Source organism: Vicugna pacos, chromosome 21 (assembly GCF_048564905.1).
Source record: "Vicugna pacos chromosome 21, VicPac4, whole genome shotgun sequence".
Classification (NCBI taxonomy): Eukaryota; Metazoa; Chordata; class Mammalia; order Artiodactyla; family Camelidae; genus Vicugna; species Vicugna pacos.
This window is the reverse complement of record NC_133007.1, coordinates 28,759,112-28,786,082: the sequence shown is the minus strand read 5'-3', so window position 1 is coordinate 28,786,082 and position 26,971 is coordinate 28,759,112. Positions and strand designations below refer to the sequence as shown.

Genomic DNA, 26,971 nt, shown 5'->3' with positions numbered 1-26,971 from the left:
CTCCAGTGACTGTCTCTTCAGAAACATCTCCTCCTAAACAACCTAGACTCTAAGGGAGGCTCTCAGGTACTTTTCCATCACACCTCCCCTGGCCCCAGGACACAGGCTGTTTAGTGGTATTATCAGGTCCTGATTTTCTGCAGTCCTTAAAAATATTAAGGCAAATAAACAGCAGTGGTTTGTGGGTCATGAAACCTGTAAGTCACTAACTTAAAAACTTCATAGAATTCTGGTATGTGTAAGAGAGGCGGCAAATTAGAAGGTACTCTCCCTTGCACTGTTCCAGGAGTACAAGAGGTCGTGAGTATAGCAACTTGTTTTACTCGCATTTACTAGCACCGTAGCCAGTCAATAAGCACCTGATGAATAAATGACTAAATGACTAACTGAACCTCCATGTCACCCACCACCAGACCAATCAGTGTGAGGCTTAAGTCAGCAGATCAGAAATTCAAAGGTACTTCACACCTCACATCAGCCCTCTGTTTCTAATGGTCTGTGCTGGTCCCCATCCATCTCTGGAAGTTCAGAAACTCTCCTTTCTAGACAGATATTAATCATATCATCACTACTTCTACCACCCTCATATCATATGATTTTTACCTTCATCTCTATATATTATTAGCTGGGCAACTTTGGTCAAATTACTTACAGGGTTTCAGTTGCCACCTGTATATCCTAGACTTGGATTTGATGACTTCTAAGATCCTTTCCAGGTTTAAAACATGAACTTCTTCCGTTCACTACAGCCTCATTAACTATGATCCTTACATTCTCGTTTCATATACATATTATCAAAGTCTAATTTACTTCCATTTCAATATCACAATTGTCAGAAAAGACTACCAATACATAAAGAACTTTGGGCCTAAGATACCTCAAATTCAGAACGTTAAGTTATAAAATAAATTAGTTCCTTGCATACAATACTTAAGAATTAAATTCCTTCAGAACTCAGAGATGAATGAGTGGTTTCTTCTGCCTCTAATACAGACAAGAATGCCTTCCTCGAGCTCATTTTAGTCACCATCTTCGGTCACAGGAGATGGTAGCAACCCAACTAACCTAACACATGAATAATCCAAAACCAAGAGCACAGCTGCGAAATGAATTTCAATCTTCTCTCTTAAAAACATGCAGAGTTACTTAAAGCCACTTTAATAACTGTCTGAAAGAATGTGGGAAATACACAATAAGCACACAAACAGCAATCAACAAAAAGGTGCTCAGCAGAAGAGAGAAGAGCTGATTAAGCCACAGGCATCCAGGCAACTCCCCAGCCAGATACAGGCTTCTGAGTGAGAGAGGCCAACGAAAACCATCATCCCAACTGTACCCTACTGCCTCCCTAGGGGCTAGGTCATTACTGGTTCCCAGAACTGCACTGACTCTCACCCATTTAATTCTTTCATCATAGGAAAGGGCTGTGCCTGTGATGTTTATTGAAGACCTGCCTTATGTTTTTTTCAGTTCAAATTCTACCATCTTCCCAAGCACCAACCTGCACAATCCATCAACATTTCTGCCTTAGAGTTTCATTATCTCGTCAAATGCAAAAAGACCTCTCTCCACTCCAATTACTCAGCCCTGGACCCTGCCATCCTCTGAAACTATCCACCTCTAAATCTTCAATTCCCAACGTCTTACTCTGGCTACAATCTCATCTCCTTCCAGCTTTCGATCTCTACTACTAAATTCGTTCTCTCACCTCAGGCATCCACACCTCAGACTAAGACATCCAACTCCTTAACTATCTTATTCATTAATTCAACAAAAATTCATGGAGTGCTTACTGTGGGTGAGGCACTGTGGTGAGGATTAGGAACACAACTGTGAACTAGACGTAATCTTATTCCTCACAAAGCTTCTATTATGGAGGAAAAAACACAAAATTTCACCAACAATTATAATTTATTATAATTATAATAAAGAAATACTGGGGGGAGGAGTGTTACATCCTAAAGGGAGTCAGGAAACGATTTCACAAAGAAGTGATATTACATCTAAGAACTGAAGAATGAGTAAGAATTGAAGACACAAATTGGGAAAGAAAGAATGCTCTGAGCAGAGGAAACATCAACACTCCGTGGTAGCGAGGAACACAGAGGTGAAAATGGTGCAAGATGAAGATGAAGAGAGGGGCTAGTGGACCCTATATTAAAGACTGAGATTTTATCCTAAAAGTAGTAAGAAGCCATTGAAGGGCTGTAGGCAGGGATAGGGCACGATCAGATTTAAATTATTAAAAGATCACCCTGGTTGCAGCGAGAATAGTTTGTAGGGAGCACAAGTCGATTTAGGGATAAGTTTAGAAAACTACGGCAAAAGAGATGATGGTGAGCTGGATGAGGATGAGAGCTGAGAAGACTGAGAAAAATGGATAGATTCCACCTTGTCCCTTCTTGTCTACCTGAACATAAACCCAGTGAGTGATCACGTTAATTATTTTCCAGTAAAAACCTAGTTCCCTTATCCTTCCGTTTCATCTGCCCAGCCTGGATGAACCCTGCACTCAATTTCTCTGCTACTAAATGGGGCTACTGAGCAAAACAAGTTCACGTAGTACATGGTACCCTGTCTCATTCCTTTCAATGAAACACTGCTGTCTTTTGCTTGACTTTGGTACCTAACCGGTCTTCTCAGCTACTATGCCATACTTTGACCATTCTCCTTGAGCCTCCTACTAAACCCTTATCACCTCCCTTACTCCTGTTAGATGACCTTGCCTCTGACTTCACAGAAAAAACTACAAAACAAAGCAAGAGGAGTTCCTTCAGGTTTCCTCCCCTGTTCTACCTGCTGGCTGCTCTTCTCTTCTTCCCTGAAAAGCTCCTCACAACATACCACAGTCTGCTGCTTTCTCACCTTCCGTGCAGTCTCAACCTACCAAGATGGGCTTCTACAGAAAGACAATGGCACCGACTTACAGACAAGATCATCCTCCTCCTCCTTACTGCTTATCTAAAGCACCTCTTTGTAGCATTTGTTACATACTGACCACTCTTCCTGCCTCTCTGGCTCTGGGTCTTGGTCACATTTGTGGGCTCCTCCTTCTGTGCCTACACCAAAGTTTAGTTCATCCACACTTCTAACCTCAGGCCTTCCATCTTCTCATTTTATATCATTCCCGTGAGGAAATTCATTTACGCCCCTGAGCACCCAAACACTGATGAGTCAAAATGCATCCACAGCCCCCAACTCTTTCCAACTCACCTGGGCATCCCACAGACACTTCAAACTCAGCACATAAAATATGAGCCCTTTCTTCATCTCTGTCCCCTACCCTTTGAAGCTGTTCTTCCAGTACTGCCTGTTCTAGCAAATGGTACCACCCACCCCCCCATCACTCAAGTCACAAGCCTGGGAGCATCCCTGGACCTCTCTCTTGCTTTATGCTCACTAACAAATAGTCCCTGACTAAGGTTTACTAATTTTACCTTAAAAAATTCTCAAATTCATCCAACACCTTCCACAGGCTCCAGGCCTTTTATTCTCTCTCAGGTTTTCATAACCCAGACCCCAGGAAACAGCTTCCTAATTTCTCCCTCTTCCTCTCTCCAGCCATTATTTCTTATTATTTATTTCTTATTTCTTATTTCTTCTTTAAGGCAAGTCTAAAACAGTGGTCATCTCAAAGACATCTGCTTAAGATTCTTATACGATCTTATTTGCAACAGATTTCTCTTCCTAAATGAGTTTAGCTCAGATTAATATTAAAATCATTCTGTGTGCTCTGGGTTCCCAATTATTTAGTAACAGAGAAAAGTGACTCAAAATTAAATATCGATTGTAGACAATAGAGCTATGTTAAAATGCGTGAGAAACTATTGACCCTGCATTCTCTTGTCTATACCATCCCCCAAAGTGTCCACATTCTCACACTATCCCCACTCTCCCGGTTCCACTGATGCATTACAGCTGGGTCTGAGTACTCTCCAACTCCTCCCAAAACTCACTGGAAAAACCACAACATTCAAGACTGTCAAGAATTTTCAAAGGTCAGAGACTCCTCCACGTCTATGATGTCAGTCCCAAGAAATCCAGACAGGAGAAAGACAAGGGACAGAAACCCTTAGAATTTCACACAATTCTTGATTTGGTGGGTGGGAGAGATGAAAGACTGTCTTGGCAGATTGTTTTTAGTTAATATGCATCCTTCCAAGAAACAAAATATAGCCTTAGAAAAAAGAGAGTTGACCAAATTCCATACTAAAAAGACCTACGTATCACTAAATGTTACAACCTAGAGATAAGATGGGTCTAAAAGGAAGAAAAGAAGGGAAAGGAAGCAATATGTGTTACAGTATTAGACATTATTTCATTTAAACTTCCAAACAACTCTAAGAGGTGTGTTTGTATTGTTAACCCCACACTGTAGATGCAGATGAGAAAGCTCACAAAGGTTAGATAATCTACCCAAAGGTCACACAAGTCATAAGTGGTAGAACCAGGATTGTTATGAGTCCAGCCTCTCTGACTCCCAAGACCACTCACCCTCGACCACACTTAGTCCAGGGAGGAGGACTGAGGAAACACAGGCAGTCCACCCACGTGGAAGTCCACCCTCTCTGCCTCAACTCCTTTCAGCTCCACCTGGACAGAGAATAGGCTCTGGATTCATCCAGATCTGGGTTCAAATCCCCAGTCTACTACTAGCAGCTGTGCAAGCACGGCTAAGTGATGTAACCATTTTGTGCCTCTGTTCCTTCATGTACAAAATGGGGGAAATATTGACATTTCAGACCTCTTGTTAGGATTAAATAACTAAGATATGAAAAGCCTTTAGGGCAGTGGCTAGCACACAATAAGTCCTCAAAAAATGTCAGTTGCCTTCTTTGTGCCTAACTTCCTCCCACACGCTCCACCTCACTCCACTGGTCCCCAACACAGCCTCTGTATCCTTCCTTCAGAAGCTCCCTCTACTCCTCCCAACAAAAACCCTCCAGTCCTACAACCATTTCCAAAACACAGTCTTCACACGTACACACAGTACCTGGTCTAGCATTCCCATTCCAGTGTCTTTCAACTCCTTCAGCCCTCAAGAAAATATCGTTAAGGGACCTCCTTTATTGGCTCTTCCACCAGATGGTCCCTCAAAAGCAACAGCAAAAGAAAAATGTCTGTCTTCTCCAAGATGTACAGACACAGCTAAATAGCTAATTCATCCTCAAATCTCCAGGAACAGCAATTTCACACATATTTACCGAAATTCTAATGCCCTAATATACCAGTCCTACGTCCCTACCCTTATCCCTTACTACTTCACTCATTCCAGATTCAAAGTTTTTTTCATAAGATCCACTTAATCTCATGCATGATGTCTATTTCTTGGATTTGGAAGGAAATGTTTACATCCATTCCTACTCACCCTGCATAATTTTGGGATATTTTCTACCTTCATTACAGTATACACTCAAGGAATGTTTTATTTTCTCCCCCTAAAACAAACTTAAGAGAAGAAAACTCAACCCAATCACATAACTTACCATCCCCAAAACAGCTGATAAGTAAACCGCACGGTACTGCGGATACACATCAGGAAGGACTCAGGAATGGGCCCCCGGCTTCATCACTACCACTGGGATGTGTATGTGTCAGAACAAGAGTGAACTATTTTTTCAAGAATTTCTAGTTTTTTTATCAGACCTACAAACAGCAAAATGAATTTCTAAGAAACAAATCCCATTAACAGCCAAATGCTAACATGCAGACGAGGAAGAAGCTCACAGAGAACTCCTTAAGAACTGGCATTTGTCTTTTCAGTGCTACTGATAAAAGGCACCCTGAATTATAGTTATTTGGGAAATTTATTCATTTGGAAGGCTTATACAATGGAAGTGACCTTTGGAAAAATAAGAGCAGAGAAAGTCTATCATTATAATATTGGCACAACAAGAGTAACTTGAATAGAAACAGAAAGCATGTTAATTTTTTGGTTTTTTAGAGCCAGACCAGCATGTTTATTTGTCACACACAGCAAATTTTTCCTTTTTCCTTTCAACTAGTCAAGGATAGCTCAAGGTTTGATTCTCAACAAATTCAACTTCTAAAAGAACAGCCTGTAAAAACATAAGTTCTACTTGAGCCCTTAAAAACATTCTGATTGCCGAACATTTGACATGAGAGAAAAATAAATACTACAAATCAACAGAGGCTAGTCTAACAGCAAAACACGCTGCTTCTCTAGAATCAACCCTCAAACATTCAAATAGCTGACAGCCTTCTCTCCGCTTCTTGATCCTTAACTATTGGTCATTTCACTGTCAATTACAGAACTTCCGTTCAAGGGAAGAAATAGTGGAAGGGAAAAAACTCCAATTACTGTACTATCTGTGATTAGTTATCTACAGGAAATTAATTCACTTTGTAAATTTCTTCTGATAAATTAACTTTCTTCAGCATACAACTACTAATTTTTTTAAAACCTCAATTAGAAAAAGAAATCAGCCTTTAATAAAATGATATAACCCATTTCAAAGAAAGATTTTTTTTATTACTATTATTACTTTTTTAAAATTCTCCATCTGCAAATTCCACTATTCCATCTTTCCTGGCTACATCTACACCTTATTTGAACTTCCACAGGCACAGTGTATGAAACATTCACTGGCACTTGCTGTCATCATATACTGCCTTGTCATATTAGTTGGCCTTCCAATATGACTATGAGTCATTCATTTAAAATTCACCAAGCTGGGTCCGTCACGGCCTGGGGATACAAATGAAGAAGAGAGGCCACGGTTCTACCTTCAAGGCACTCCAGTTTGGTGGGAGAAATCTAAACATCTTTTAAGTGCCCAATCGGGTAGGAAGAGAGTTAAAGAGCAATGGACCCAATCTGGATGGGTTAGAGACTCAAACTGAGTCTTTTTTTTTTTTTTTTTATGCTTTGCACTTTTATGTATTTTTTTTTAATTAAAGTATAGTCACTTTACAATGTTGTGTTAATTTCTGGTGTACAGCACAGTGATTCTGTTATTTATCTATATACATATATGTATATTCTTTTTCATATTCTTTTTCATTATAGGCCATTATCAGGTACTGAATACAGTTCCCTGTGCTGTACAGTAGGACCTTGTTGTTTGTCTATTTTCAGACTGAGTCTTTAGGATGTGTAAGAGCTCACCAGGCTAGAGGACAAGATACATTCTACGTAGAATTAAGATCCTGGAGGTTGGCACCTTTCTTCTGTACCTTTAAAAATTCTAAACAACAAACTGCTTGGCACATAGTAGATGCCTAGCAAATATCTGTGGCTCTAAGTTATTCATGGTAGTCCGTGTATGTGGGTAATTAAGAGCTAATCTGTACCTAAAACAGGATTGTGAATTTTTTAGGGATTTCAGATGCCACCATTCAACCCACAGATATGCATAATCAAGGTCTATATGAATATATTCGTACAGTGTCTGTTCACTAAGAATAGCTTCTCTTCTCCCATAATTTTGTCTTGTTTTGTTTTTAAAGCACTTTCACAAATATGGCCTCATTCAATAAAAATTTTAGAAATTAAATACCCTTTCATGTTTTAATCCCCTCTTTTCTGATGGCAAACACATACACAGAAGCTTACAAAGCTTAAATGATACCCAGATAGCAAAGAACTTGGACCTATGTATTCTGAATTTGAATATAGGGTTCGTACCAGTTCTCTAGAAATTTATAGCAAAATAAAATCAGTCTAGCTGTGCAAAGTCCACAGGCTGAAGAACACTTTAATATTTTGCTTTTTAAAATACTACCTAGGTTCACCCACGCTGTCTACCAACCACCACTAGTCTCCCGCCACCCTCCACCAACCCCACTAGAATTTCTACTTCCAGGTTAGAGTTAAGAAGCAAAAACTCCAACCCAGGGTATCCTGAGTATTATTTGTGTCTCTTTCATTTGTATATGTTGTGCCTTTTGTGTTATTAATTTCTCTTTTAAAAAACAACCAAGCCTCTTACACTTAGGCACATAAAATTAGTTATCAGCATATAACACAATGACAAGCCCAGTCTACCTGGGAATACAGGCGATATGCTTCTATTTTACATAATTAACATTTCACATTTGGGGCTTATGTGGAACAAGGCTGCTGGTAAGGAACAGAAAGTCAGTCAGTTTTCCTTGTTTGACACTTTAGAATTACAGACTTCAGAACTAGGACATCAGAGATCATTTTATTCCATACCCTCAAGTTACAGATGAGAGCACTGAGAACCAGGTGAGTGAGATTAAGTGACTTGCCCAAAGTCACAGAGCTAACTAGTGAGAAAACTGTCTGTAGAACAGAAATCTGTTAACTCTCATTGCAGTAATCTTCATTTGACTTCACATATATTGATAACTTCAATTCTCCATGTAATCCACTTTGTGGATTTAGCTATGAAAACTGCCTTTCCTCCCGATACCCAGCCACATCTCTTACTTCTACAGAGGTGCATCAAAGAAAGATGCATACTTAGGAAATTCAATCACCTAACCGAACCACAGTAAAGAAGGGAAAGCATCTGTAAAAAAAAATCTTGAAGGCATGTTCAAATCAAATCACTTTTGTTTTGCTTGTCACCACTAAATGTATAAACTGGATTTGAAAATACTGTATTTTTCTAGACATATCTCTAAAGTCTGAAGTTTCATAAAATTAAAGTTTTATAAAATTATAAAATTATGGGAGACAAGGAGAGATTTCTCTTTTTCTTTTCTATTGATAGCTTGAAGCTATAATATACTTCTCATACGCTATCAAGAAATCATAGTAAGAACCAAATTTTGAACAGAATAAAACACAAAATAAAAACCAAGAGAGAACTAAAGCACCAGCTTTTAGCATATGACTCTCGTTGTCCGAAGTGCAAAATGCCTGGAAGCATCAAAGCAGTCACTTTCCCCACATTCACATTTACTCACGTTTACTTGTGGGAAAGCTGCATTTCTTCTTCCTCTCAGAACAGGCCACAAACACCACAGTAGCACCGAGGTCCCACAATTCTCCCCAGTGAAAACTTTAACCTCCTGACTCAGTCATTCAATAAGCACTTATTAAGGACTCACTCAGTGCCAGGCAGTCTCCTAAGTGAAGGGGACAGATCACGCATCAACTAATAAGTCATCATTCTTGCCTCCCAGAAGTTCATCTAATGGGCTAGTTCCAGAGAAAACCCCAAGATGGGTATCAGCTAACTTCCTTTATTCAACAAAGATTTACTGAGTGCCAGGCACCAGAGACAGAAAAAGATGCCAAGGAAATTTTCAGAAGAGGTCTTTTCAAAATTTACTAAACAACTTTGCTCTTTTGGATTATTAAAATCACATGTTCTCCAAGAATGCCAAACATCAGAAGTTGATGGTAAAAGGCTTTTGATGATACTACATAATTTTGGTCAAAGGCACTGTTTCCTCCAACTTTCTACTTTGGGAAGCCAGGGATACTATCCTGAACTGATGTAATTTTTGTTATTTATTCTAAGACCCGTAATATAGAAACGTGGTTGATCTTACCAACAAACTGAGACAAGTTGTTTCCTATGTAGACAGATGCTTCCAGTAAAATGTACTATAAGCTTCTAAGGTCAAACAGGTGACAAATCCTGTTAAACTTTCTTGCCATCACAGAGTACATCAAAGCAGCTTAGGCAGCCAGCCCTTCACGATGACACAGCACCAGGCCAAGTTTTCAGGGTGAGAGTCTCTGCTTTTCCTTCTCCCTTCCACAAAAAGTACAAAAGGTATGAGTTAGTACACAAGCCATCTGGCAAATATCACAGTGTCCTCTGAGTTTTTTCCTTGAAATTAATCCAGGAAACCGATCCTTGTCAGAATGAATTCTATCCCATTAACATATTTTTAATATTATTACTAGTAGTGGTGGTGGTGATCATAACTACCAGCTTTGCAGTTCACAAAATACTTTCAAGTACATTATCTTACTTACTGAAAAAATGGAGAAGGAATAAAAGGAAACATCATAGGCAATTATCGCAAATATCAAAAATCAAGCCCAGTTTAACTGGACTTGAAAGACAAGCATTTTCCTTCCCACCAAGGGGTCAAGAAGTTATTTCTATCAAAAAAGCATAGGACTGACTCTAGTAAAGCAAAATCACAAATTTCCCCTTAAATTATGCCCTTAAATGCTAGGCCTAATTGATTCAATTTATAAATGTTAAGACCATGGTCTCAGCGATAATCTGATATTATAAATCTTTGTTACCTCAATCCCTTTCCCAAATGCTTTACCCACATTTAAAGGCTCAACAAATGTTCTTCTAAAGAAGGAACACTTAATGAGGAAGCTGCCATAGAAAGACAAATTGACAATACTCAGCGTCCAAGTATCTTTTTAAGATTTAACAAATATTTACTGTGCACCAATCAAGTACCAAGCACAAGGCTAGACACATCACATAAATCATCTCATTAACCTCACGAGCCATGCCCAGATACCCCAATACTAAACAGTTCTAACACTTGGCAGCCTTGATCCCACCTGATTAATCCCTAGAATTCAATTCCTGCTGGAACTCAGGTCTTCATTCTCACAGACTTAAGCATCTTTTAATGGTTTCTGCTAGGTAAAGCTCAGTAAAAAATCCTTGTGCCTGTTTTTAAGCTCCTAACTCCAGAATAAACACCACTCATTCCAGATATGGCACACGGTGATAATGGCCATAATCAAGAATTGTCTTGGATCATCACACTTGCTAGAGAATAAACCTAGAATGCTAAAAAAAAACTGAATTTCAGATAGGCAAATGCACTGAATTTTTTTAAACTGAAGTACAGTGAGTTACAATGTGTCTATTTCTGGTGTACAGCACAATGTCCCAGTCATGCATATACATACGTATATTAGTTTTCATATTCTTTTTCATTAAAGGTTATTACAAGATATTGAATACAGTTCTCTGTGCTATACAGAAGAAATTCATTTCTTTCTTAAATCTGTTTTTATATATAGTGGCTAACATTTGCAAATCTCAAACTTCCAAATTTATCCCTTGCCACACCTTCTTTTCCCTGTTACCGTAAGATTGTTTACTATGTCTGCGAGTCTGTTTCTGTTTTGTAGATGAGCTCATTAGTGTCCTCTTTTTTTCGTTTTTTTTTTAGATTCCACATGAGTGATATCATATGGTATTTTTCTCTTTCTGGCTTACTTCACTTAGAATGACAATCTCCAGATCCTTCCATGTTGCTGCAAATGGCATTATTTTACTTTTTCTTATGGCTGAGTAGTATTCCATTGTATAAATATACCACAACTTCTTTATCCATTCATCTGTCGATGGACATTTAGGTTGTTTCCAAGTCTTGGCTTTTGTATATAGTGCTGCTATGAACATTGGGCTATATGCATCTTTTCAGATTAAGAGTTCCTCTGGATACATGCCCAGGAGTGGTACTGCTGGATCATACGCTAAATATCTTTTTAGTCTTTTTAAGGAATCTCCATACTGTTTTCCATAATGGCTGCACCAAACTACGTTCCCACCAACAGTGTAGGAGGGTTCCCTTTTCTCCATACCACCCTCTCCAGCATTTATCATTCATGAACTTTTTAATAATGGCCATTCTGACTGGTGTAAGGTGATACCTCACTGTAGTTTTGATTTGCATTTCTCTGATAATTAGCAATATAGAGCATTTTTTCATGTGTCTATGGGTCATTTGTATGAGAAGACATTGAATTTTAAGAGTCTTACCAACCCTGAAACTATTTTCTAGGACTCTGAATACAGAGTCTTCTCTATTTGAATGAACTGTGGAAGGCAAGTTTGACCCAAGAGTCCCTACTCACATACTTATCAGAAAGAATCAAGGTGAAAAAAAAAAATATTCCAACTGGCATGACCACATTACAATGTTAACAACACATTACTCATCATTGTGCTACAAGAAAGAACTTGCAGGGAAGCCAAGGAAATAAACAAAACTCTCCCAGTCCTCAAAGCACAAACACATCCAAATGCCAGAGCAGGTCACACTGTCCAGTTTACACCCAGGTATGAGTGGGTGCAGAGGGAGTGGGAAGGAGGGAGGAGGAAAAGCATCATTGTGCAGGTGTGCTTGCCAGCACCAAGGCAGATTTCTTTCTTAGATTCATCACGAAACTTTTTAAAAAGAAATACTGGGGGAACCCACCTATTTTCATAATTTGATTAATTTGTGTAATTATAAAGAACATGCAATATATGTAAATAGCATCATAATGTAATAACGATCACAGACATTCTCTTTGGAATCCATCAGATCAATACCTAAATTCTAGCTCTGTCACTTTCTTGCTATGTGACCTTGGGCAAATTGTTTAACTTCTCTGTGCCTTAGGAAGGACCTCGTCTAATATTCACTGTGATATCCCTCAGTACCTTAAACAGTGTCTAAATATTCTGGCTGAGTTAATAAATATTTTGGATGAATAATCTGCAAACAGATATCTGTCTAACTTATGGAATTTTTGTCCTTATTAAATGAGGTGATATATAAAGCACTTAGAATAATTCATGGTAGGATCACACTGCTAAATAGTAAAGTTCTCTTCCCTTTATTCCCTAGCCAGGTCAGATGTAACAGAGGAGTCATAGCGAGGATTAAGATGGGATAAGAACAGTAGAAGCCAAGCACTGGAATGTTTACTACTAGAGACCTAGCATAAAATCCAGGAATATTTAATCTTGGCAGGTGAAATGATATAACAGTGCCAGTCCCTTATAGTAGATACTTAATAAGTGTTAGATGATCCAGAAAATGCTATTTTGGGTTTTCAGGTATCTGTTACAAGATAGATAAAAGCTTGGGAGAAAGGAAAAGAAAAGGAAAAAAGGGAGTGAGAATGAGTCACATCTTAAATAAACTTGACTACATATTTAAAAACCAAATAAACGTTTTTTAGAAGGCTATTAAATTCTCTAAAAACATACCATTAGCAAAAACACTCCATTGATTCACAGTATTTACTGCCCTTTTAAGTAATCAGATCTGTGTAAGTAAATTGTTCTTAACTGCTGACAAAGTAAATAAGCTTGAAAGAAAATTTGGGTCCAAAACTCTTCTCTCTTTACTCCAAAAAGACTAATGGGGACTTTGAGGCTACTTCACCTACAGTTTGTACCCAAAGCAACCTATCTATATGCAGGAGGAAGGACTATTTTATCTTCAAAATTGGGGGTCGGAGAGTATATGCAATTAAATTAAAAATTTGAAGGAATCTTTTCCCTTGACTATGAAGCACTGAAACTTAGAAGATTGCTCTAAGAAACCCAGGTAACTGTTTCACGATAAGCCTGATAGAAGTATACACATTTAGTATCTAAATATAAGGAAAATCTATGCAGAAGTGAAACAGCTTGTGGTTAAACCTCATCATAATGTGGTCTTCAACTTCCCATTTCACTTCCAGGCATTTGCTCTGTGTTTTTAACCACTCGATCCACCTCCCCTTAAGCAGTATGCTACAGTAGAGAGAGAACTGAACAGTCGAATGCATGGGCTCTACACCAATGTCTACTATCACAGGCATGCAAACTTACACCAGGCCCTCACTCTCTCTGTACTCAGTACTACCCGAGAGCATCGGGCTAGACCCACTGCTTGCTTCCTCCAAGGTATCCCTTTGGAGAGCAGATGTCTCAGAGACCAACCAAACCCAGCTCCCCTTTTGCTATAACCCAGATTGAAAACATGCGCATTGTTCTTATCCATCCCTTTCCCATAAAAACAGTTACCAAACTCTATTTGTTTTTCTTTAAATCACTCGAATCACTCCTCTTTCTCCATTAAGCTCACTGGTACAGAAACTCTTCTCCCGGGACTATTTTAACAGTCCTCTAACTGCTCTGTCTTCCTCCATTTCACACCACACAGCTGAATCAATTTTCCTAAAATACTAATTTATACATACAGTTCCCTGCTTGGGAATTTTTCACTGTAAGGATAAACCAAACTCTTCTGCCTGAAATTTAAGGTCCTCTCCAATTTATCTAACTCAACTTTGTTAATCTCATTGCTCTCCTAGGTGAAACACTATGCGATGAACTGTCTGCTTGTTCCGTCCCCAAGACAAGATGGGCTTGGCTCACCGCTCTCACGCCTGAGATGTTTCCCGTCTGTGCTTCCCTAGTCCTCTCTCTTCTCTAGGGCCGAGATTACGCTGAGGGCAAAAGTTTTCCCTACTGAGTCCCTCTAAACTTCTGTACAACTCTAAATAGCTATACCCTTGCCCTGCCTCTTAGTACACATGGCTTTGTGTTACTATTTATCTTTTTATTCAGTCTTCATAACTAATTAGTCAGTTCTTGGTGACTTTAACTCTTTCTATACCTGAGACCTAACTTTTCAGAGGGCAGATATCCAACAAAATGTTCGTTGTTGAGGGTAACTACTACCTTGAACAAGCCATTTAAATATTCTGGGCCTCATTTTCTCACCTAGAAAACGATGACAATATGCGTCTTTCCTTCCCGCTCTGAATGCTGGGTGCGAGTGAACATAACACTGTATATCCTGTACTTGTTTCTCCTATTTCTTTCTTTCCTAAATGTGTGTGTACATGTATATATATATAACTATGACCTATTTTAACTCAGACTATAAATTCCCAACGAGCCAATTCTCCTACTACTTGTTTAGTTTATTTGCTGGGTAACACTTCCTTGGCATCTCCTTAGAGCAACTTGCCCAAATTCCAGTACACAGCAGGTGTTCAGTAGAAAGGAATTTATAGTCCCAGCCAGGCAGCAAACATCAAGGGAAACTTATGTAATGATTTTTTTCAATCTTAATTTCCATAATGAGCTAGTATAAAACAAAAAAATTACAAAGATGATGTGAGAGAGAAGGAACTTCATGTTGTTAAAATGAGATGTCATCTTATGCCAAATAGCTGGGGATTGATCTTAGGCAACCAACAACACTGAGATGCAGCAAATAGTAAGTCTAACTCTCAAATTCTATTTTCAGAATTCTGAGGAGTATGGGAAGTCTCTAGCCCTGGTCAGTAAACAGGGACCAAGTATTCTTCATATCAGATAAACTTGTCCTTAGTACTAACAGAAAATTACAGAAAATGAAGAGTCCAAACACTCACTAAGGTGAGCTCCCAATTCAAAGAAGATGAAAGCAAATACTCACAAAGGAACTTACAAGAGCAGGAAAGTTTTTAAACAGATGAGAACTTGCTGTCTAGAATATTTTGGTTATCAGCATTATATTTTCCCATTGTGTTGCCTCAGCTCCTCACATGGGCCTATCTTCATGTAAATATAAAGACTTACTAATTCTAAAGCCTCAGAAGAATTTTCTTCTTTTCCTTTGAAGTCAGTTATTAATGATTCAAAAGGCACTAGTAGACCAACTCTTTTAAAATGACCCTGACTTTTCAAAGAATTATTTTAGAACACAAAGCTGATATTTTCAAAGCTGACGTCTATATATGATGTTTTCCAAGTAGGTATGTGGCCTGGATACAACTTTGTATCGTTAAGGTTCAAGGCTTACAAAGAATTCTAAGTCAGGTTTTGAAGGAAGAGAGGAAGAAGAATCTCTTTAAATTTTTATACCTATCCCTTTCTTCCATTCCTGTTCCTCAATCCTATTTTATCACATCTGCTAACTCCCACTATCTAACTTTGTTTCTTTGCTCCTTCCCATGACTTCTGCATTCCTCTTCCCTCTTAAGAACTACCTTGGGGAACCACAAGATAAAAATCTGGTGCCAGGAGCTAGGGATATTACCCTCTTCCCTATTAAGTCTCCAAATAAAATCAAGGGCAAAAAGCGACCTTCTCTTCATAGTTTTCCACCACCAGATCTCCCTTATCAAGACCACAGAGGAGACACGTCGGAGTCATTTACTGAAAGGAACTGTAAGCTCACTAAAACCAACTGGATTAATTATATGCACCTACTGACAGCAGCAGTTTTCACCTCAGGCTTATTTCCCAGGTACTCCCAGATACTCCAACTCATACATCTTCCCCCACCCTCACCATCCCCCCCAATATACTAAATGTGTGCTGAGAAATAAGAACATTTTATCAAAAATTTGAGCTAAAATAACTACAAAATAAAATCAGTTGCAAATTAAAGTTCAGAAATGTATTTTAGAATTACAAATAGATTTGGGATTATCCACTTCAAAAAGGTCTGTGATAATGTTCTTCAGAACCCCAAGAGGAAATCAAGACCTGACATACTAAGTTTAACCATATAAAACTGCTGCTATTTGACTTATTTTATCTGTAAAATGGCAATTTCATTATAGTTAATTTCTTCCTAGTGGGAGAGAGAAGGGCTTCTGTGAGACTATTGGTACTACACATTTAGAATTAAAAGCTTAAAAATATTCTGCAATTTTTGGTCTCATCAAAAAAAAAGTGCTGTTAAAAGCATACGCACATATATATGTACAAATGTATACATTAATTTGGCTTTCTTTTTTAGGGGCCAAAGAATTCCTGGTCCTCAACAGTATTTATTAAGTGAACAGGCAGGCTGCTTTTTCTCAAGGCCACTATAAATCTCCAGTGAAGGTGTCAAGACCTTGATGACAATAGCAGAATTTGATAGCTAGTGCAATGAGTCCGGCCGCAGGGGCACACTGCCTCAAATGCCACCAGGATCAACTCCCAGGAGTTTCCTCACTGGGATGATATCACCGATCAATTCCCGTTTCATTTCTCAGGGAATGTTTGCTCTCATCTCCTACAGGAAGTTAGTATTGACTGTGCTCAACATTTACGTGCATTTTTGTATAATTTTCAGTGCTGAATGTTTCTTTCTAAGCTTTATTTTTCATGAGAGCCGCTATATTGCTCATAATTAAACTAACAGTTTACCAACTAAAGGTCTGTCTTTAGCTTTTTTATTCATTAATTAACCATTTATCCACTAATAGTTACTAAATGCCTACTATGTTTAAGCTGCTGTGGCAAGTGCCATGAGGGATGGAAGATAAACTATTTAACTGCTCTCAAGGAGCTGGCAGTGCAGTAGAAGAGGCACGCCAAGGGCACAAATAAACTAAAATACAATAATATACCACTATTGCCAGGTAGGTACCAATAAAATGACAGGTGGATTCAGAAGTAGAAAAGATCACATTCTGCTGGAAAAAGACAAAAAGTCAGGAGAGGTTTTTGTCGAAGGCAGGGTTTAAACTGGCACTTTGATAGGTAGGATTATTTCACAAGGCAAAGGCAGAGGGCAGTGGAGGAAACAAGCTTGAAGATTAGGTGATTAAATGAACTAGATCAACACGTGGACAATTCAGAAAAACCAGGTTGAAAAAATACATGCAGTATGATTCTACTTACAAAGTTTTAAAACAAACTACATATTATTTGTGTATATATTACACTTTTTTTTTAAAGTCTAAAACGTGAAATGGAATGATACACACCAACTCAGGCCAGTAATCATTTCCCAAAAAAGAGGAAGCGGGTAAGGGTGCAGAGTAGGACTTTAGCTCTATCTAATATCTAACAGTTTATATCTTAAAGAGAGTTAAAAGAACTAAAACAAATACGACAAAATGTTAATATCCATTATACCTGGGTTGTAGGCTAAAAATTGTGTTAGAGTTTTTTCCCCTGAACTTTTCCAAATATTTAAAATATCTTATTTTTTAAATTTTAAGAAAGGGCCAGGTGACTGGAAGAACAGGAGAGTTATTAACACAAAAATAATAAGGAGCAGGCTGGTTCCCCTAAACTTTAAAGGAACACTTGATTAGCTCAGTTTTAGACTGAAGTGGATCCTTCATATCCCTCACACAACAGAGTTGGGTAGCGGCTGACAAATACAGAAAAGAAGAAAGTTTTTATTGCCATCCCAAATCAGATAACCGAGTGGGGTGAGAACCACCTTCCCACGTAACATAAATGCCCTATAAGCAAGTCATCTCCCCAAAAACAAAGCCAAGAAAACTTCCAGTTACATAGGAATTCAGATAAAGACCCACTGTGAGTAGCTGTTCTGTGCCTCCTCTCTCCCCTCCCTTCCCCTAAACACTCACAAACAAAAACAAAATGTACCCTTGCCCACTTGAGAAAGAATTAAGAATTGGCAGCTCTGCTGAAGTGGACAGTTTCCAAACCAAGGCCCTTCTCTGGAGAAGATGTTGACAGAGCCCAGAGAAAGGAGTGAAGAAATCATAACTCAGTTAAGTTTTATGAAGGCTTATCAATGGAAGGTATCCATCCCCCCAATCCCCTTGTGTGCCAACTTCCCCAGAGGAATCTAAGATGTCTTCTATCCTGTTTTTCGGTTCTTCTCCAGCAAAAGACTAACATACAAAATCCAAACTCTTACTTTGCACTTTAAACCCAAACAATTTTAACTTCACAAAAATCCAATGAAATTTAAAACATAGGGAAGAGAGGTTTAGAATCCAAGGATAACGAAAAATCTTGTTTTTTTAGAAATACTTTTGGGCGGTGCCCAGTTGCTAATAGCCTATTTCTTTTACCAAGGTTCATCAGTACAATTTAAACTTAAGTTTAAAAAGAAAACAATTGGAAGGGAACTTCGCAGGAGAGATAAATCCATCTGCACACGGAATAAAACAAATACTTTGACATTCTTCTACATCTGAATCATTACAGCTGAAGAATCCTAACATCCTATTCACTCCACTCCAAGGCACCCAACTGCCTCAGGTCAAAGTCCCTCTTCCCCAGCGTATTCTCAGGGCAGATCTTCCTCAGTCAGACCTGGGAAAATACCACTGATCACTCTGGACTAGTGAAAAGGACAAAGGAATACAATGACAGAAGTCCCTCTGTCTTCTAGCACAATGCGGTGTGGCAGAATGGAACCAACACTGCGATGGGACTTGTGAAGGGATCAGGGAGGTGTGCTAACATTAATCACCCACCACATTACAGCCACTGAAGACAGAATGCCAGACCAAGCAATTACTGAACTGCTTCTACCATCCTGAGTGCATCACAGGTATTCCATTCGAAAATCAAGGAGGGAGACTAAGAAAGCTTAACAGTCCCTCCGGTTCTCAGACACTCTGATTCTACAAACATGATCCCTCAACAAAAGTGTGACTGTTAAGCATAATAAAGTTATTTAAAACCGCTTTTGCTTTGTTCCTCTCAAATCCACCCTCTATACACCACTGACAAAATAATATTTCCAGAACAGGTAACTTACTTTATTACCAGTGCTTAAGAACCCTTAAATGGCTCATCATTTAGTGCAGCACAAGATAAAGCTGTCGGGATCGGCATCATCCCTGCCCTCCAACCCTGTCCTCCAGCCATAATAATTACTTCAAAGTTACCTGAAGTCTGGCTGTTTCGTTCCTTTGAGCTTTTGTTCATGCCGTTTTCTCAGCTTGGAACGTACTTCTGTCTCTCATCTGTAGGGTATATCCTTAACTTATCTTTCAAGACTCAGCTCAAATGTCATCTCCTCCGGGAGGCACTTTCCAACTTCTGAATGACCAAGGCAGAACTGACCTTTAGGCCTCCACTTTGCACCCTACTTACTTCCATCACCACCTCCATCACACTTCACCCCATCTATATACTGACACATTTGCCTCCTCCCTCTAGACCCATAACCTCCAGGAGGTTTAGACCGTGTCTGACTCATCTGCTTCCTCAGTGCCTAAGACAGTGCTTATAAGAGGCATTCAATGGATATTCGATGGTGTAGGGAGGAGGGGAACAGAAAACAGGAAAGGAGAAAGAACTCAATTAAGATGGCCTGAAGAGTGGAGAACAGTTAGTGATTATCAGTACCACTATCTTCAGCCTTCTGCTTTTCCCCTAAACTCTAGTCTACAGAGAGCTTACTCATTCTCTTGGCTATAGCTACCACTATGCTGATGAACTGCAATACCACAATTTCAAGCATGACTCACCCCCACCTCTCCAGCACCTTTAGGCTCACCTCTAACAACTGAAACCGCTTTCACTTGGATGTCTCGTTGCCACTTTAAATCCAAAACATCTCAAACTGAACTCATCACATTTCTCAAAAAAAAAATGAGGAAAACTTCCTAAATTCTTTATCTCAGTGTCTCAGAAACCCAGGCTTTAAATGCTCTTGTCATATCTGACTGATCACTCTCCATCTTCTGCATCCAGTGCTCACTGATTCCAAGTTTTCCTTCACAATCTCCTTCTCACTCTTTCTTCTCTTTATCCCACCCTCCACAACTCTAGCTCAGGCCTCATCACCTCACACATCCCAGGTGCCAATCTCCCTTCCCTCCAAGTCAGCCTACTTTCTACTATCACCATAATAAAATCCTAATCAAAAATTCTCAGTGGTTCACTATTTTCCATCATTTAAAATTTAAACTTACAAGCCTGGCTTTTAAGGCCCCCCCTATAAACATAGCTCCAAACCAACCTAACCACCTTCGTTTCACCACTATTCACTGCTGCTCAGGTCAGCCTCATCACAGCCCCAAGAACAGCCATTTCCAGGCTTCTGCTTGATCCCTCGCAGCTCCAAAATGAAATTTTGGGGAGTTGTTTTTTTTTGTTGTTGTTGTTATTTGCTTCATTTCTTGTACCTAAATAAATTTTATTTATTTTCTTAAGATCTGGATTAAGTTACAATTTCTCTGTGATGTCATGATTACTTGAGTACTCTTCTCCAAAAATACCTATGGTATGAGCTCTATACTATGCAACTGATCATATACTTTCACATTTTAAAATTTCCTCTGGCACAAAAGAGGTTTAATAGGTATTCATTTCTTCCTATTCCTCTTACACCCAACTGGACTGTAAACTCTTCAATGGCACAAAATTGTCATTTTTCCTAATCCTCCATACAACCCAGCATAGAATTAAATTCACAGCAGGTCACTAAAAACATAGTTTAGTAATTTCTTCTATCGAAAACTATTTCTTAGAGACAATAAAGGGATAAACCATAATCCTAAAAAACACAGTTGAAAATCCTGAACTAAACTGTGTAAATTATGATTCCTGATTTTTCCACCTCCAAATTCCAGCTCAGAAATGCTACACTCTCCTGACTTAAGTGGTAAATAATAATCCTGTGTCCATGACATCACAAGCGCATAGTTTGGTAGTGATTATGAGGAGAGGAGGAATAGGCAAGGATGAAGGAAAGCAAGTCAGATGAAAGAACAAGGCTGGAAGAACAGCTGCGTGATTTTTTTTGTTTACTTAAATGTGAACGCTGCACCTTTCTTTTTTTTTTTTTAATTGGCCATTATTTTCAAACAACTTGAGGAGGAAAAATCTAATAGATTTTCAAAGGAGCTAGTATCTGAAGAGCCTCTACAAAGCCCAAGTCTTTAAAAAAAAAAAAAAAAGCCAGCTTAATCTTCAACAGTGCAACATCCTGCGGTAGGATTCCTCCCGATTTCGTGAGTAAAGACTCATCCAGCTGCATCACAGGCATCTTCTATCAGTGGTTCTTAGGAGTAAGGCCAGCTTGAGTGGCCACACTGGACCCACAGATACTGTGAAAAGAACCTCGTCTTCTTTTACATACTCAGTATCACCCAGTCTTAATTACCCACATATGGACTGTTCATTTTATGGATTTCTAAGGAAAAATCTTTAATTCAAGACTGACAGTTCTTCACCATCAGTATGCTTTGCTCACCATCAGGTAACACAGGGTTATAAGTTCTAAATTACCTAAACTAGTGTTCCCTACAATAGAAGAGATAACTGAAAGTTAAATGTACTTGAAACATGACACTGTCCTTACCATAAGCTCTTGAAGAGAATCCAGCCATAGTCTTGAGACTTCCCCAAAGGCTGGTACAATGTGAGACAGGCACAAGCAGAGCTCAGCATAGTGACAAAGGTGGCTAAATACACAACTTCTACAAGGAATCTTATGTCTCCTAGCTGATACCTTTAGGTCAGGATGGTCCAGAAGAGAAGCAGAAGACTCACAATGTTCCGGTGCCTGCCTGACTCCTTGTCCCTGAGCTCCTGGACCAGAGGGCTCAATACTTCTCATTAAATCCATCCTTTGTTCAAGGACCTACAATGCCTCTATTGACCCTCTCATCAACACCCAACAGAGTCTGGCCTCTGAGTCCCCTCCACCCTCTTTGCCTGCTCTTCTCATGACTTGGCCAACCCCCATTCTCTCCAGTCATTCTCATTTATTCTCTCCACAAACACAACTTAGTCATTCATACCATCATTGCACACTGTACATTCTATACTTTCTGCCCAGAAGATCTTTTATTTCCTTATATTCCTAACACAGAATAACTATTTCATCTACTTGAATGCTCAAATATATTATATAGATAAAGATGAAGTAAATTGTCCAAGGTCAAATTAGTAAAAAATAGACCCACGATTTGAACCAAGGTCCATCTAATTCTATAGCCCATGCCTCATTATGACTCTAATTCATAGCCTCCCAAGTCCATTTTAAATTTTACTGACTCAGAAATCTTCTCTAATTTACTTCATTTGTACTTTATTAAAGTTTTTTAGCCTTTACATACTTCACTTGTAACACATTAAACTTGGTTTTGTTTATATGCTGTTTCCTAAACGTTAAAGCTTACAATAGTCTGCCTTTCCATTTATGTACTGCCTTCCCCAATCCCACCCCTGTCCCAAGGGTAAGAACACCTGTCTTTACATCTTTCATATCTCCCCAAAGCCTGTCACCAGAGCTCGATGACTGCCTTATCCACAGGACTGTTCATTATTCAGCAAGGAGTTTTTACTTTAAAAAAAAAAAATCAGCTCCCTTTTTCTTTCATATTTAAAAATCAACTGAATTCAGGCATTCATGATAAAACTGTCCTGCATCTACATTCTAGTTACACAGATTTTAATTATTTGAATTAATCAGGGGATGCTGAGAAGATTTCAGTCTGCCATTCCACAGCTCCAATTCACATAGGAAACATACTGCTAAAGTCACACTTCAAAGCATTGTTTCAAGATTTTTCCCTTGATAGGATGAATGTCTCAGGTAAGGAGGAGTGCTCCCCTATAATGCCCTCTGCTAGCATGCTTAGCATGATTGAGACATTCAGGAGCGCTAGAACTTTAACAACTGGCATATCAATCTGAAAACTTATTTTTAATACTGAGTTATTCCATTATAATTCACTTGGTTACACATAGTGAATCTCAAAATTCCAAACAAAGTCTTCTGAGAACTAGAAATAGTAGTGGGTTATTAGGCTGCCTTGCACTCATTCCTAGATTTTATTCACTTCTTCAATCCCCACTCTCATCCCCAAACCCCAGAATAATACATGTAATTCAACCAAGGGAAGTTGCTAAATACATATATAAATAAAACTTGCCAGCTTTCATCACTAATATTGGCACCAACCAACTAACAAATTAAAACAATTATTGATAGTCAACAGACTCTGGGTATGTATGATTTTTAAAAATTAGATTTTACCCTCCAAATTAAATCATTTTTCAGTAAGGGTCCCCCAAAAAAGAGATTAAGGAAATAAAGCTTCAAGAAAATTTCCAAATTGTTGGCAACATAACTACACCAAAGTCCAACTAACAATTAACAGTCATTACTGGTCAGCCTGCCTTATACAAGTCAGTAGACAACCCTTTCTTTGGCAAAAGTTTACTTTTTTTTCCACAAGGGAGTCTTTAGCATTAAATGAAAGAGTTAAGTCAAAGCAGGCAACAACAACAACAAAAATTAGTAATAGTTTGGAAACTATCTTCCTTCCATCTTTCCTTCCTGCTTGAATGCGTAATGTCCAAAGTGGATATCTGTTCAACCCTAAATTATTCATGTTAATGGATGATTATCGGCAGAAAGGTGCTGATAATCCAAAATGGAAAAAATGAAAAATCCTCTATTTCAGTTTTGGAATATCTTTTCAGCATATTTATCTTCTCAATTATTCCTAGCCATGAGCTAATACTTGTATTCATTTGTAATCGCTAAGTGCATAGTAACTGGCCACTTACTCAGGGAGGTGTCTGGAGCATGCTGGGTAGCTAGTGGAAATTAGAACACTGGTATTCACTTCCAGATGAGCAACATCAATTTCATTTATTTTACAGTTCTGTTCAGCCTTCAAAATATCAATAGACTAGCACAGAAGGTTGGTTACTAAACTTTAAAAGAAAGGCTCAGAAAAACAATGAGAACAAAGAGTATAATTGTTTGCCTGTAATGTATTCATTTGTAAATTATGCACAGCAAATTTTTAATTACAAGTCTGATTCTCCCTAACCACACAGCGTAAGTCCCTGCTGTCTTCTCCAGTCCATCAGGAATGCAATCTCATTTACCAGGAAGGAAATTTTCTAAACATTTTTTAAAGTTATATAGTATAGCAAATGTTTTTTTAAAGATTTAGGATTAGCTACTCTTTTGGACTTGCCTTACCACTACCTCTTCTCTCTACTTCGTCCTTTCTCACTTTAGAAATAGGTTGAAAGACAAAGAGATACAGCATCCTCCAAGATCTAAACATACGCTATTAGAAGTCAAAGACTGAACAACTACCAGCTTCTGATCTTCTAGAAAGTATATTTTTATATACATACGTACTAAAACTAAAAGTCAAAAATCCTGCTAATTTTTGCCTTTGCACTCATGGAAAGAAAACTCCCTGAAGAGTTGGGGAGAATCTTACATAAAATTTCACCAGTTTCTTTTAACTTAATTTTTCTATCTGTATTGTGCCCAGAGGAGCCACCTCGGTTAGGGAGACAGACTACCTAGACAGAGAGGGAGAGAAGGGGTGAGAAAAAGAGAGAGAGGAAAAGAGAGAAAAAGGGAAAGAGAGAGAGAATGAGAGACTTAGAGCGCTGGTCCTGTGAGCCGACAAGCTAAAAATACGCCGGCCCAGTAAACAAATCCCGTTCCATCCCGACCGAAGCCACACCGTTAACCTAGTAATTATGAGACGAGGAGTGAGATCACGCAGCCCCCGGCTTACTCATCATCAGCTTCTAAAGTTTCCATCGGCTCACAGCAACTTTTCTTTTTTTCTAAAGTTCCTAAGCCTGCCCTAGAATCAATCAACCTCTCTCACATACACACACTTCTTTTTCGCTCCCTTCCTCCATTACTGGACGCACCTCACTTTGGCTATCAATAGGGGAGAACAAGCTTGTTTTCTTCTCATTTTACTTTTATACTGAGACTTTTAAATGAACTTTATCCCACTATGAGGCAGTAGCCTGCACTCCTAACCACCTTAAAACTCCACCATCCCTCCCTGAAAGTCTGGCTGACAAGGGAGGACCGTCCAAACTGCCCAGCACAGCTGAGGAAGGGAAGCCACGAACGGGGGAGGAGGGCAGGGGACGCGGGACGCAGGTGAAAGGGAGGAGTAACGGGGAAAGGTTGGGACGAAGCAAGATAGTCAGGGCTGGCGCGGGGTGGGGGTGGTGATGAGACGAGATGGCTCCGGGTAAAATACAGTCAGAAAGGAGAAGGGGGACAGTGGCTATCAGAGGGTCAGAGTTTGGGAGTCTAGAGAGGCAGGGGGGGCGGGAGCAGATGGGGGAGGGTGACAGGGCGGGGGGCTCCGTTACCCTCGCGGCTCCCGGGACAAGGCCCTAGGCCGGGGCGGAGCGCGGGGCCCGGCTGCCTCTCCTCATTCCTCGGCTGTGACCCCGGGGTCCGGCCGGCCCCTCCCCCGACGACGATGGAGGCGGAGGCGGTGGCCGAGACTGCGACCGCGGCTGTTGCTCCGCACAGGGTCAGGAGTTGGGAGTCAGACGGGACTGACCGGGACTGGCCTCCCACAGTGGCTTTTTGCCTGCTCCACAACGGGTCGCCACTCCGACTCCGGCGGCTCGTTCAGGATCAGTGGTTTTCGGCTGTCCGGCCGGAAACAAGCGCCAGTTTCCGGCCGGAGCGGGTTGGTGGTGACACCCAAGCCGCCCCCGGGCCTCCTCCCGCCCCGCCCCGCCCCGCCCCGCCCCGCCCGGCCCCGCCCCGTGGCAGCCCCGCCTTTAGCGCCGCTCCCCGCGCTGCGGCCAGTTTGGCGCTTGTCCCTCGCGTGACCCCGTGTTTTCCTGGACCATGTTCCTGCAGCCCCTGGCCTGGAGAGTTCTTGAACCAGAGCTATGGGGCTCTAGGGTGGACTCTTGAGACTTTGAGGTAAAGTTAGTTGGACACAGCCTTTTGGGAAGAAACAGAAAGAGGCGGGGTAGTTCTAGAAAGGTGAGAGGGATGAAAATACTTTTAGGACGAGAAGACTGAAATTCTAGTTACTCTACGCAGGCATTCTGGACTGACCAGAAGAAAAATAACAACTGTTCTTCCAGACCAGTCTCCACCCAGTTATGCACTCCCTCCTTCACTCGTTAAGTGAACATACCTTTCTCTATAAACACTCCGTATTTATTTACCTGATAATGATGATACCCTATTGACATGTCTGCTTCAGACTGTTAGCACAATCAAAACAAGTTATGTAGTGCTTTTTTCGGTAATGCTTTTTCAAAGCCTCACAGCATAATTCAATTTATAAATATTGAGTACCTACTATGTGCAAGGCAGTGTGTTCATTGATATCAGGGACACAAAAGCGAATAAGCCATTCAATTCCAGGCAAGGATCTTACTTTAGTAAAATACATGAAACTACGTTATATAAGGCAGAACTCACATAAGTGCCATTTGAGTTTCAAGGAGCTATGGCTATAAGAACATAGGCCTTGCCTGGCGGGTAGCAGACCTTCCATATTTGTTGAATGAATAAATACTAGGAGAATGTGGACTGTTACAGGTAAAAAGAGCCATTTAATAAACACCTCTTTATGACAAAATGGCGTCAGTCCCTGCTATAATCTGATCAAAGAAATCCTAAATTTTAATTCAGATTCCTACCATTGTGGCAACTGGTTTGCATATTCAAAATGTTTATTGTCTAAATTGTGCCCATTGGGCCTATTTAAAAACAAATACCACAGTCAGTTTTTCTATCCCTTCACTATTTCTGAAGTCATCAGTTTCTAAAGGGAAGGCATGAAACATAGATACTTTAGAATTAT

General features: G+C 39.6%; 1 protein-coding gene and 1 long non-coding RNA gene across 12 annotated transcripts in view; one reads left to right on the top strand and one right to left on the bottom strand.

Moving 5' to 3' along the window:
- Positions 1–26,971, bottom strand: part of OTUD7B (OTU deubiquitinase 7B) — a 52,795-nt gene that overhangs the window by 25,164 nt on the left and 660 nt on the right. For 2 of the 11 annotated variants that reach the window (XM_072946699.1, XM_072946706.1), the window contains exons 1-3: positions 25,506–25,642; positions 9,490–9,695; positions 8,899–9,060 (exon numbers count right to left, since the gene is read on the bottom strand). The gene's annotated coding sequence lies outside the window, so the exon portion shown is untranslated. Of the gene's footprint in view, positions 1–8,898; positions 9,061–9,489; positions 9,696–19,282; positions 19,431–23,924; positions 23,946–25,505; positions 25,833–26,971 lie in introns of those variants that run through there. The other 9 variants (XM_072946698.1, XM_072946705.1, XM_072946700.1 and 6 more) reach the window with 8 other exon arrangements.
- LOC140688131 (uncharacterized) lies at positions 21,127–22,460 on the top strand. The gene is made up of 2 exons (XR_012062896.1): positions 21,127–21,603; positions 21,849–22,460. It is a non-coding gene; the product is annotated as an uncharacterized lncRNA (long non-coding RNA).